At 41.5% G+C, this 13,896-nt stretch overlaps 1 pseudogene; it reads left to right on the top strand.

The window, feature by feature from the left end:
- LOC118920154 (fer-1-like protein 4) overlaps nucleotides 1-13,896 on the top strand; it is a 41,272-nt pseudogene that overhangs the window by 15,377 nt on the left and 11,999 nt on the right.

Raw genomic sequence — 13,896 nt, 5'->3', positions numbered from 1 at the left:
ACCCACCTTCCCTTCCTGTGCATGGCTGTTTCCTGAGACAATCCCTCCTGCCAATTCAGCTGTGCCCAGTTCCTCAGTATTTATATTTCACCAGTAGCTCTCCATATCCCTTCCCCAAGCTCAGGCTTTCCCTCCTTTGACTTGATTCCTCTTTGACCTCTGACGTCTTGCCCCCAGCAGCCCTCAATGCCCAGTGATGTGTAGCCCCAGGACCTGACACCCCTGGTTGAGCCCCTCTCTGGATGCCGGTTCCTGCCACCTAATGCACGCCCAGTGCTCAGGGAGTTCCTCATTGAGGTAGCACTGGGCACCCACATCTGCCTCCTCCCACACCAGAGTGCCCCTCTGTCAGTGCCCCTGATCTCCCCTTCCTGATCCCAGGTGCTGTTCTAGATCTGAGGGGCCTCAGCCGTGTACATCTGTTTGAGGTGGAGCAGCCCCAGGTTGTGCTGGAGGTGGCCAGGCAACATGTGGAGTCAGAAGTCCTGGCCAGTTACTGCAAGAGCCCAAATTTCACCTAGCTCATCAGGCATCTGACAGTGGGGGGGGGGTGCAGGGCTAGGGACAAGGTGTGCTGGGTTGAGAGGTGAAAGAGGGCAATGGGATGCTGAATTCCTGGCTGGCTGTCTTAGATTAATCCAGGGGTCGTCAACAAACTTTCTTTTCTTTTTTTTTAAATTTTTATTAAGATATTACTGATATACACTTTTGTGAAGGTTTCACATGAAAAAACAATGTGGTTACTACATTTACCCATATTATCAAGTCCCCACCCATACCCCATTGCAGTCACTGTCCATCAGTGCAGCAAGATGCCACAGATCCAATATTTGCCTTTTCTGTGCTACACTGTTCTCCTGGTGATCCCACACACCATGTGTACTAAACATAATACCCCTCCATCCCCTTCTGCATCCCTCCCAACCCACCCTCCCACACCCCTTTCCTTTGGTAACCACTAGTTCCTTCTTGGAGTCTCTGAGTCTGCTGCTATTTTGTTCCTTCAGTTTTGCTTCATTGTTATACTCCACAAATGAGGAAAATCATTTGGCACTTGTCTTTCTCCGCCTGCCTTATTTCACTGAGCATGATGTCCTCCAGCTCCATCCATGTTGTTGTAAATGGTAGGATTTGTTTATTTCTTATGGCTGAATAGTATTCCATTGTGTATATGTACCACATCTTCTTTATTTGTTCATCTACTGATAGACACTTAGGTTGCTTCCATATCTTGGCTATTGTAAAAAGTGCTGTGATAAACACAGGGATGCATATGTCTTTTTGAATATGAGAAGTTGTATTCTTTGGGTAAATTCCAAGGAGTGGGATACCTGGATCAAATGGTATCTCTATTTTTAGTTTTGTGAGGAACCTCCATAATGCTTTCCACAATGATTGAACTAGCTTACATTCCCACCAGCAGTGTAGGAGGGTTCCCCTTTCTCTGCATCCTTGCCAGCATTTGTTGTTGTTTGTCTTTTGGATGGTAGCTATCCTTACTGGTGTGAGGTAATATCTCATTGTGGTTTTAATTTGCATTTCCCTGATGATTAGTGATGTGGAGCATCTTTTCATGTGTCTGTTGGCCATCTCAATTTCTTCTTTGGAGAATTGTCTCTTCATATCCTCTGCCCATTTGTTAATTGGGTTATTTGCATTTGCTTTTTGGGTGTTGAGGCATGTAATTTCTTTATGTATTTTGGATGTTAATCCCTTGTCAGATATGTCATTTACAAATATATTCTCCCATACTGTAGGATGCCTTTTTTTTCTGTTGATGGTGTCCTTTACTATACAGAAACTTTTTAGTTTGATGTAGTTCCATGAGTTCATTTTTGCTTTTGTTTCCCTTGCTCTAAGAGTTGTGTTCAGGAAGAAGTTGCTCATGCTTATATTCAGGAGATTTTTGCCTATTTTGCCTTGTAAGAGTTTTATGGTTTCATGACTTACATTCAGGTCTTTGATCCATTTCAAGTTTACTTTTATGTACGGGGTTAAACAATAATCCAGTTTCATTCTCTTTCATGTAGCTGTCCAATTTAGCCAACACCAGCTGTTGAAGAGGCTGTCATTTCCCCATTGTACATCCATGGCTCCTTTATCATTTATTAATGGACCATATATGGTTGGGTTTATATCAGGGCTCTCTAGTCTGTTCCATTGGTCTATGGGTCTGTTCTTGTGCCAGTACCAAATTGTCTTGATTACTGTGGCTTTGTAGGAGAGCTTGAAGTCGGGGAGCATATTCCCCTCAGCTTCATTGTTCCTCCTCATGATTGCTTTCGCTATTCAGGGTTTTTTGTGGTTCCATATGAATTTTAGAACTATTTGCTCTAGTTAATTGAAGAATGCTGTTGGTCTTTTGATAGGAATTGCATTGAATCTGTAGATTGCTTTAGGCAGGATGGCCATTTTGACAATATTAATTCTTCCTATCCATGAGCATGGGATGTGTTTCTATTTATTGGTATCTTCTTTAATTTCTCTCATGAGTGTCTTGTAGTTTTCAGAGTATAGGTCTTTCATTTCCTTGGTTAGGTTTATTCCTAGGTATTTTATTCTTTTTGATGCAACTGTGAATGGAATTGTTTTCCTGATTTATCTGCTAGTTCATTGTTAGTGTATAGGAATGCCACAGATTTCTGTGTATTAATTTTGTATCCTGAAACTTTGCTGAATTCAGATATTAGATCCAGTAGTTTTGGAGTGGATTCTTTAGGGATTTTTATGTACAATATCATGTCATCTGCAAACAGGGACAGTTTAACTTCTTCCTTGCCAATCTGGATGTGCTTTTTTTTCTTTGTGTTGTCAGTTTGCTGTGGCTAGGATGTCCAGTCCTATGTTGAATAGAAGTGGGGAGAGTGGGCATCCTTGTCTTGTTCCCGATCTTAGAGGAAAAGCTTTCAGTTTCTCGCTGTTAAGTATAATGTTAGCTGTGGATTTCTCACATATGGCCTTTATTATGTTGAGGTACTTGCCCTCTATAACCATTTTGTTGAGAGTTTCTATCATGAGTGGATGTTGAATTTTTTCAAATGCTTTTTTAGCATGTATGGAGATGATCATGTGGTTTTTGTCCTTTTTGTTTATGTGGTGGATGATGTTGATGGATTTTCGAATGTTGTACCATTCTTGCATCCCTGGAATAAATCCTGCTTGATCATGATGGATGATATTTTTTATGTATTTTTGAATTCGGTTTGCTAATATTTTGTTGAGTATTTTTGCATCTATGTTCATCAGGGATATTGGTCTGTAATTTTTTTTGTGTGTGGTGTCTTTGCCTGGTTTTGGTATTAGAGTGATGCTGGCCTCATAGAATGAGTTTGGAAGTATTCCCTCTTCTTCTGCTCTTTGGAAAACTTTAAGGAGGATGGGTATTAGGTCTTCATTTAATGTTTGATAAAATTCAGCAGTGAAACCTTCTAGTCCAGGAGTTTTGCTCTTAGGTAGGTTTTTGATTACCAGTTCGATTTCGTTGCTGGTAATTGGTCTGTGCAGATTTTCTGTTTCTTCCTCTGTCAGCCTTGGAAGGTTGTATTTTTCTATAAAGTTGTCCATTTCTTCTAGGTTATCCAGTTTGTTAGCATATAATTTTTCATAGTATTTTCTAATAATTCTTTGTATTTCTGTGGTGTCTGTAGTGATTTTTCCTTTCTCACTTCTGATTCTGTTTATCTATGTAGACTCTCTTTTTTTATTGATAAGTCTGGCTAGGGGTTTATCTATTTTGTTTATTTTCTCAAAGAAACAGCTCTTGCTTTCATTGATTCTTTCTATTGTTTTATTCTTGATTTTATTTATTTCTGCTCTACTCTATTATGACCCTCCTTCTACTGACTTAGGGCCTCATTTGTTCTTCTTTTTCTAGTTTCATTAATTGTGAGTTTAGACCGCTCATATGGGATTGTTCTTCTTTCCTGAGGAAGGCCTGTATTGCAATATACTTACCTCTTAGCACGGCCTTGGCTGCGTCCCACAGATTTTGCAGTGTTGAAGTATTGTTGTCATTTGCCTCCATATATTGCTTGATCTCTGTTTTTATTTCATCATTGATCCATTGGTTATTTAGGAGTATGTTGTGAAGCCCCCATGTGTTTGTGGGATTTTTCATTTTCTTTGTGTAATTTATTTCTAGTTTCATACCTTTGTGGTCTGAGAAACTCGTTGTTACAGTTTCAACCTTTTTGAATTTACTGAGGCTCTTTTTGTGGCCTAGTATATGATCTATTCTTGAAAATGTTCCATGTGCACATGAGAAGAATGTGTATCCTGATGCTTTTGGGTGTAGAGTTCTGTATATGTCTGTTAGTTCCATCTGTTCTAGTGCGTTGTTCAGTGCCTCTGTCTTCTTACTTATTGTCTGTCTGGTTGATCTTCACAGTGTTGTCCTTCACAGTGAGTGGAGTGTTGAAGTCTCCTAGAATGAATGCATTGCACTCTACTTCCCCTTTTAATTCAGTTAGTATTTGTTTCACATATGTAGATGCTCCTGTGTTGGACATATAGATATTTATAACAGTTATATCTTCTTGTTGGATTGACCCTTTTATCATTATGTAATGTCCTTCTTTGTCTCTTGTGACTTTCTTTGTTTTGAAGTCTATTTTATCTGATACAAGTACTGCCACCCCTGCTTTTTTCTCCCTGTTAGTTGCATGAAATATCTTTTTCCATCCCTTCACTTTTAGTCTGTGTATGTCTTTGGGTTTAAAGTGAGTCTCTTGCAGGCAGCATACAGATAGGTCTTGTTTTTTTATCCATTCAGCGACTCTATGTCTTTTGATTGGTGCATTCAGTCCATGTACATTTAGGGTGATTATCGATAGGTATGTACTTATTGCCATTGCAGGCTTTAGATTCGTGGTTACCAAATGTTCAAGGTGAAGTTCCTTTCTATCTAAGAGTCTAACTTAACTCACTTAATATGCTATTACAAGCACAATCTAAAGGTGCTTTTCTTTTTCTCCTCCTTTTTCTTCCTCCTCCATTCTTTATATATTAGGTATCATATTCTGTACTCTTTATCTATCCCTTGATTGACTTTGGGGATAGTTAATTTAAGTTTGCATTTGCTTAGTAATTAGGTGTTCTACTTTCTTTTCTTTTCTTTTTAAAAAATTTTTAATTAAAAAAAATTTGGTATCATTAATCTACAGTTGCATGAGCGACATTATGGTTACTAGACTCCCCCCATCATCACATCCACCCCATATACCCCATTACAGTCACTGTCCATCAGTGTAGTAAGATGCTGTAGAATCACTACTTGTCTTCTCTATGTTGTACAGCCCTCCCCATGTCCCCCACCCACAACAGTATGTCTGCTAATCGTAATATCCCTTTTTCCCCCTTGTCCCTCCCTTCCCACCCATCCTCCCCAGTCTCTTTCCCTTTGGTAACTGTTAGTCCATTCTTGGGTTCTGTGACTCTGCTGCTGTTTTGTTCCTTCAGTTTTTTCTTTGTTCTTATACTCCACATATGAGTGAAATCATTTGATACTTGACTTTCTCTGCCTGGCTTATTTCACTGAGCATAATACCCTCTAGCTCCATCCAATGTTGTTGCAAATGGTAGGATTTGTTTTCTTCTTATGGCTGAATAATATTCCATTGTGTATATGTACCATATCTTCTTTATCCATCTAGTGATGGACACTTAGGTTGCTTCCATTTCTTGGCTATTGTAAACACTGCTGCAATAAACATAGGGGTGCATCTGTCTTTTTCAAACTGGGCTGCTACATTCTTAGGATAAATTCCTAGGAGTGGAATTCCTGTGTCAAATGGTATTTCTATTTTTAGTTTTTTGAGGAACCTCCTTACTGCTTTCTACAATGGTTGAACTAATTTACATTCCCACCAGCAGTATAGGAGGGTTCCACTTTCTCCACATCTTCTCCAACATTTGTTGTTGTTTGTCTTTTCGGTGGTGGTGATCCTTACTGGTGTGAGGTGATATCTCATTGTGGTTTTAATTTGCATTTCTCTGATGATTAGCAATGTGTAGCATCTTTTCATGTGTCTGTTAGCCATCTGAATTTCTCCTTTGGAGAAGTGTCTGTTCATATCCTCTGCCCATTTTTTTATTGACTTAATTGCTTTTGGTTTGTTGAGGTACATGAGCTCTTTATATATTTTGGATGTCAATCCTTTATCAGATATGTCATTCAGGAATATATTCTCCCATACTGTAGGATGTCTTTTTGTTCTATTGATGTCCTTTGCTGTACAGAAGCTTTTCAGCTTGATATAGTCCCACTTGTTTATCTTTGCTTTTGTTTCCCTTGTTCTACTTTCTTTACTGTGGTTTTATTACCTCTGGTGACAGCTCTTAAAGCTTAGGAACACTTCCATCTATAGCAGTCCCTCCAAAATACACTGTGGAGATGGTTTGTGGGAGGTAAATTCTCTCAGATTTTGCTTCTCTGGAGATTGTTTAATCCCTCCCTCAAATTTAAATGGCTGGCTGGGAGAAAGGCACAGTAGGCTGTGTATCATGGAGGGGGACCTTGGAGCTGTGTAGCCAGCCAGGGAGCTGGAGCACCTGAAGATCATGAAAGCTCCCAACCTGCTGGGCAGAGTGCACCCAGACAATTTTGTCTACCTGTCCTTTCTCCTGAACAGTAAGCTTTGTGCAGTCCTTGCCCCTTTAGCTGCCTTCTTGCTAAGGGCTTCCTTGTTAGGAAGTCTCTCAGATTGCCCACCTTTCTTTTGTCCCAGAGCAGCCAATATGGTTCCCTGCTTTCCACAAGTGGCTGGAATCTCAGTCTCTCCAAAAATTCTGCCTGTCTTAGCTTTCCAGTCTCGTAATCACGAGAGTATCATGAAAGCACCATGAAATGTAGGTTTGTGTTCCCAGAGCATATTTCCAGAGTTAGTATTCAGCAGTCCCAGGCCTCCACTCCCTCTCTGCTCCATTTCTCTTCCTCCTGCCGGTAAGCTGGGGTTAAGGAAGGGCTTGAGTCCTGCCAGGCCACAGCTTTGGTACGTTACCGTGTTCAGTGAGGTCTTCTATTTTCTCCAGGTGTATGCAGTCTGGCACAGTCCTCTTTCCTGTTGCTCTTTTGGGATTAGTTGTATTAATTATATTTTCGTATTATATGCGGTTTTAGGAGGAAGCCTCTGTCTCGCCTCTCATGCCGCCATCTTTAATCGTTTCAACAAACTTTCTATAAAGGGCCAGATAGTATTTTAGGCTTTGTGGGCCATACAGCTCAACTCTGCCATTGTAGCATGAGAACAGCAATAACAACAAATAAATGAATATAACTATGTTCCAATAAAACTTTACTTACAAAAATGGGCAGTGAGCCAGATTTGGCTTGTAGGCTCTGGTTTGCTGATCCCTGGATTAATCCACAAACTGGTGGTACTTTCTTGACTCTTGAATGAGTGGATTAGCCATGTGTCATGTAGTATGAGTCTCAAGGAATCTATCTATTCTCTGAGACACCAGTAGCAAGAAGAAAAACGCATTCTTTGTGAAATTTGTAATTACTGTACTATGGACTTTGGAGTCAAATTCTGGCAATGACAGTTGGGTGCTTGTCAAGTCACTCCTCATATTTGAACTTCAGTGTTTTTTGTTTTTGTTTTTTGTTAAAGGGAGTAACAGGTACAAAAAGAAAGGTTGAAGGAACTACACCAAATACCACCTTGCAGGAGTGCTATGAGGAGCCAGTGAGAGAAAGGATCTTGGTGAAAGGGATTTGTAAACTGAAAAGTGCTGAGCATGTGTGAGGGGGTGACTGGAACAAAGCCTAGGGGTACCAGCCAGTATGGGGGCAAAACAACAAAAACTCCCAACACTTTCATGATCTTGTTTCACATGCAGGAGTTTCCAGTTTGAAAACATTGTGCTATAAGATGATGAAACTGAAAGTGGTTTTCTCATTGAACTTCCAAGGAGTGTTTCCTCTCGTTTCTCATCTCAAAATGCAAGTTGAGGACAACGTATTTCTCTCTCCATTGTGCACTTGAAAAGAATGAGCATTCTTCTATTGTTGGGTGGAGTGTTCTGGCAATGTCAGATCAAGTTGTGGTGATAGTGTGATTCAAGCCTTCTTAAAAAAAGAAGCCTCCCTGGTGATTTTCTCTCTAGTTGTTCTATCCCTTTTTGAGAATATGATATTGAAATCTCCAACTACTATTGCTGAATTGTTTGTTTCTCCCTTTATTTGTCATTTTTTACTCTTGTATTCTGAGATTTGGTTGTTATATGCATATATGTTTATAATTGTCTTGCTTCCTGTGAATTGATCTGTTTATCATTATAAAATGTCCCTCTTGTCTCTAGTAGGTTTTTTTCTTAAAGTCTATTTTGTCTGATAGTGACTCCAGCTCTGTGGTTACTTTTTGCATGACATATCTTTCCCCATTCTTTTCTTTTGCACCTATATGTGAATTTCTTAAGAGTATCTTTTAGACAACATGTAGTTACACTTCTTTTTTAAATCCAGTTGCCAGTATCTGTCTTTTGATTGAAGTGTTTAATATACTTCAAGTCACATTTGATGCCATTATTGATATGGATGGATTTACATCTGCCATATTGCTGTTTTCTATATGTCTCATATATTTTTTGTTCCTCCTTTATCTTCTTCTTTTGTATTGGATATTTATTAGTGTACTACTTTAGTTCCTTTGTTGATTTTTATTTAGTTGTTGCTCTAGGGATTGTAATATGCATACTGATTTTTCACTGTCTACTTAAGATCAATACTAATTTAGTTCCAGTAAAGTAGATAAACTTTTCTCCATTATAGCTCCGTTCCTGCCTCTCCCCTTTGTACTATAATTGTCACATATATATAAAACCCAGCAATACAGTAATATAGTTACTGGCTTTCCCCTTTTAGGATCCATTGATACAGAATTCCTAAGTTAAAGGGCATATGTGTGTGTGTGTGTGTTTGAATTTTCATTTATTTATTTATTTTTATTAAGATATCATTGATATAGAATCTTATGAAGATTTCACATGAACAACATTGTGGTTACAACATTCACCCATATTATTAAGTCCCCCTATCACACCCCATTGCAGTCACTGTCCTTGAGTGTAGTTAAGATGCTATAGTGTCACTACTTGTCTTCTCCATGCTATACTGCCTTCCCCATGACCCTCCTACTTTATGTATGCTAATCATAATGCCCCTTTCTCCCCTTCTCCCTCCCTCCCCACCCACCCTTCCCCATTCCTCCCTTTTGGTAACCACTGGTCCCTTCTTGGAGTCTGTAAGTCTGCTGCTGTTTTGTTCCTTCAGTTTTGCTTTGTTGTTATATTCCACAAATGAGGGAAATCATTTGGTACTTCTCTTTCCCTGCCTGGCTTATTTCACTGAGCATAATATCCTCCAGCTCCATCCATGTTGTTGCAAATGGTAGGATTGTGTTCTTCTTATGGCTGAATAATATTCCATTGTGTATATGTACCACATCTTCTTTATCCATTCATCTACTGATGGACACTTAGGTTGCTTCCATTTCTTGGCTACTGTAAATAGTGCTGCGATAAACATAAGGGTGCATATGTCTTTTTGAACCAGGAATCTTGTTTCCTTTGGGTAAATTCCTAGAAGTGGAATGACTGTGTCAACTGGTATTTCTAGTTTTAGTTTTTTAAGAAAACTCCATTTTGCTTTCCACAATGGTTGAACTAATTTACAAACCCACCAGCAGTGTAGGAGGTTTCCCCTTTCTCCGCATCCTTGCCAGCATTTGTTCCTAGTCTTTCAATGTTGGCCATCCTAACTGGTATGAGGTGATATCTCATTGTGGTTTTAATTTTCATTTCCCTGATAATTAGTGATGTAGAGTATCTTTTCATGTGCCTGTTGGCCATCTGAATTCCTTCTTTGGAGAACTCTCTCTTCATATCCTCTGCCCATTTTTTAATCGGGTTATTTGCTTTTTGGGTGTTGAAGCATGCGAGCTCTTTATGTATTTTGGATGTTAACCCCTTATTGGATATGTATATTCTCCCATACTGTAGGATGCCTTTTTGTTCTACTAATGGTGTGCTTTGCTGTACAGAAACTTTTTAGTTTGATGTAATCCCATTTGTTCATTTTTGCTTTTGTTTCCCTTGAAGAGCATATATATTTTTCAGGAAGAGTCACAAGGTCCATATCATTTAAATCTTTCTTGGGAGTTGTATTAATAATTTTACTCTGGACCAGGTTTCTTTGGCGTTTCATGTTTGTATATGGCACCCTCTAGTTTCCAGAAGCTCTATACTGGAGCTGCTCAGCCCCTAAAGCAATGTTGGGGGTTGCAGGGGAGCGGTACTGGTGCCTGGGGGTAGGAAAGAGCTGTTCCCCGCCTCCCGGCTGCTGTGCCTGTCTCCACTGCCTGAGCCAGTGGGCCGGGCACACACATATAAGCTTTTGTCCCAGAGCAGCCGGATATGGATCCCTGCTTTCCAAAGTGGCTGGAATCCCAGTCTCCCCAGGAACTCCACCTGTCCCAGCTTTCCAACCCTGTAATCAGAAGAGTATGATGAAAGCACCATGAAATGTAGGTTTGTGCTCCCAGCGCAGATCTCTGGAGCTAGGTATTCAGCAGTCCCAGGCCTCCACTTCCTCCCTGCTCCGTTTGTCTTCCTCCTGCCGGTGAGCTGGGGTGGGGGAGGGGCTCAGGTCCCACGGAGCCACAGCTCTGGTACATTACCCCGTTCGGTGAGGTCTGCTCTTTTCCCCAGGTGTGTGCAGTCTGACGCGTCCTCTTTCCTGTTGCTCTCTCAGGATTAGTTGCGCCAACTGTATTTTCTAATTGTATCCAGTTTTAGGAGGAAGCCTCTGTCTCTCCTCTCACGCTGCCATCTTTAATCCATATGTCCATATATATTTTTATGGTTTTAAATCTATATTAACAAGATGAGCATTGGTCCTTCAGATAATAATAAAAATAATAATATCATGTTTCTGATAACACTTTGTAGGCTTCAAAGTAGTTTTGTCTCTATTATGTCATTTGTTATTTACAACAGTCTTTAAAATCCACAATTGTGTCCCTTCTTTTCCTGGGTAACAGGCTCAGTGACTTATCGGACATGACACAGGGAGGCTGTAGCACAGCTGGGCTTAGAATGCAGATTTAGCTGCACTGTTTTCCATCTTTCTCTGCTGCCTTTCCCTCCTCCCCAAGTCTTCAGAGACACAGTTTCTCTCTCCCCATCCCCAGGACTTGCTAGAGCAGCCTTTCCTGCAGCCCCCACTCAGGATCCCTGGTGATTGAGTGCCAGGCCTTTGGCCGCACAGTGCTAATGGGTTCCCACATTGTCCCCCACTTGCTGCGATTCACACTCCAGGGTCATGAGGATCCCCCTGAGGAGCAAGGAGAAGAGGAAGATGGGCCCGAGGGACCTCAAAGTAAGGGGCCTTTTTGCCTTAGGGCTGCCAGACAGAGCCCCTCTGGTTCCTGGCAGGGATGGCCCCAGGGAATCCTCCAGTGGGGCATGGACTCTAACTTCTACTCGCCTCACTGCCTCCTGGTGTCATTTCCCTTCTCCCAGGACAGAAGTCCATGAAACTCTTCCTGGCTGGGGTGGGGATGCCCAGATGGCTCCTAAAGGTGATGGGGTATGGGAGATGGGAGGAGAAGGGACTGGCAGGACTTAGGGTGGTGCTGTGTTAGGGGCCCTGAGTCCTGTCTTCCTCAGGCTCCTCTGAAGAAGCTCTCCCCGGGAGGCCTCCTGAATCAAGGCCCTGCACTGGAGGATATCCCAGATCCTGAAGAGCTTGACTGGTGGTCCAAGTACTATGCATGACTGCAGGAGTTCCATGGGCAGGTGGGGGCAGGGGGGTGCCCCCTGTCGGGGCTGAAGGCAGAGGAGGGTAAATGGCAAGGATTTTGTCAGATGTGGAGCTCTGTAGTTGGTCAGAGCTCTTCATTACCATCATCTCTCCTCATCTTCACAACCATCCCAGAAGCTGGAGATTATTGATCTGTTATCTAGAGCTGTGTTGTCCCACAGAAATATGCAAGTCATGTATGTAATTTTAACCTTTGCAGTAGCCACATTTTTTTAAAAAGTGAAACAGGTAAAAGGTGTCTTAATTATTATTTTATTTAACCTAATATATCTGAAATACCATTTCATTAGTAGCCATTATGAAAATTAATGAGATATTTTACATTCTTATTTTATACTATGTCTTTTCAAATCTGATGTGTATTTTACACTCACAGAACATCTCAATTGGACTAACCCATTTCAAGTGCTCACTAGACACATGTAGCTGTTGGTTCCTGTCTTAGTGCAGGACTAGATAATAAACTGGAGCTTTGAAAATGCAAGTGGATTACACAGCTGGAATTTGAGCTAAAGTTTCCCAACTCCCAACCTGGCAAAGGGGTAGATTAAGGATGTGAAGGGTAGGGGAGAACCTCTGACATGCCCTTTCATTTCAGGCAGACTCTGATGAGGATGAAATGGATGAATCTGGGGATTCAGTTAAGAGGTTTGGCTTGCTCTTGCTCTGTCTGTCTCCCTCCCTGCCCCCATACCAGTGTTTGCAAAGGGCATTTTTTTTTTTGTTATCATTAATCTACAATTACATGAAGAACATTATGTTTACTAGGGTCCCCCCTTCACCAAGTCCCCCCCACAAACCCCATTACAGTCACTGTTCATCAGCGTAGTAAGATGTTGTAGAATCACTACTTGTCTTCTCTGTGTTGCACAGCCCTCCCCATGCCCCCCCACCACATTATACATGCTAATTGTAATACCCCCTTTCTTTTTCCCCACCCTTATCTCTCCCTTCCCTCCCATTCTCCCCAGTCCCTTTCCCTTTGGTAACTGTTAGTCCATTCTTGGGTTCTGTGATTCTGCTGCTGTTTTGTTCCTTCAGTTTTTCTTTGTTCTTATACTCCACATATGAGTGAAATCATTTGGTATTTGTCTTTCTCCACCTGGCTTATTTCACTGAGCATAATAGCCTCTAGCTCCATCCATGTTGTTGCAAATGGTAGGATTTGTTTTTTTCTTATGGCTGAATAATATTCCATTGTGTGTATGTACCACATCTTCTTTATCCATTCATCTACTGATGGACACTTAGGTTGCTTCCATTTCTTGGCTATTATAAATAGTGCTGTGATAAACATAGGGGTGCATCTGTCTTTTTGAAACTGGGCTGCTGCATTCTTAGGGTAAATTCCTAGAAGTGGAATTCCTGGGTCAAATGGTATTTTGCAAAGGGCATTTTTGCTATTCGCAGGTGGGAACAACCTCATGTCTGTGGATGGGGAGGCCCAAGAGCAGGGTGAGCCTGAAGTCAAAGACTCCATGTCCCAGAAAAAAGCAGTCGCCACCCTGAAGGTGACTTGGTGGTGGGGAGAGGGGATTCTGCTTGGATTTTGGACATTGGGCTGTCACTGAAGGCCTCCCCTTTCAGATCTACATCAGCTCCCTGGAGGAAGAATTTAACCACTTTGAAGACTGGCTGAATGTGTTTCTCTGTACCAAGGGCATGGGAGCCAGGATGGAGATGGAGAGGAAGAAGGGCCTAGACCCCTTGTGGGCAAGTTCAAGGTCAGTTTGGGGAAAGAAAGGGAGCACAGGTGGGGATGCAGGAGGAAAGCTCTCTTACCAGGGCCTTTTCTGGCTCCCTGACTCCAGGGCTCCTTCATTTACCCTGCATCAGAGGCAGTGTCATTCTCTGAGCTCCTGATTCCCCAGAAGATCCCACAGAACCAGTCGTCAAACTCCTGGCCAGAGTAAATGTGGTAAAGGTGAGTGTGGTCATCTGGCATGCCTCCCACTCCTGCAAAGGTAATGTACATGAAACCTACAGAATGAAGGATCTGGAAGGAACCTCAGGGATCAGAGTACAGCTTTTTCATTTTTCAGATGGGAAGTCTTAGGCAGGAAGTTAAGAGCCTC

The sequence above is a fragment of the Manis pentadactyla genome, chromosome 5 (assembly GCF_030020395.1).
Source record: "Manis pentadactyla isolate mManPen7 chromosome 5, mManPen7.hap1, whole genome shotgun sequence".
NCBI lineage: Eukaryota > Metazoa > Chordata > Mammalia > Pholidota > Manidae > Manis > Manis pentadactyla.
This window is presented reverse-complemented; position numbering and strand designations above follow the sequence as displayed.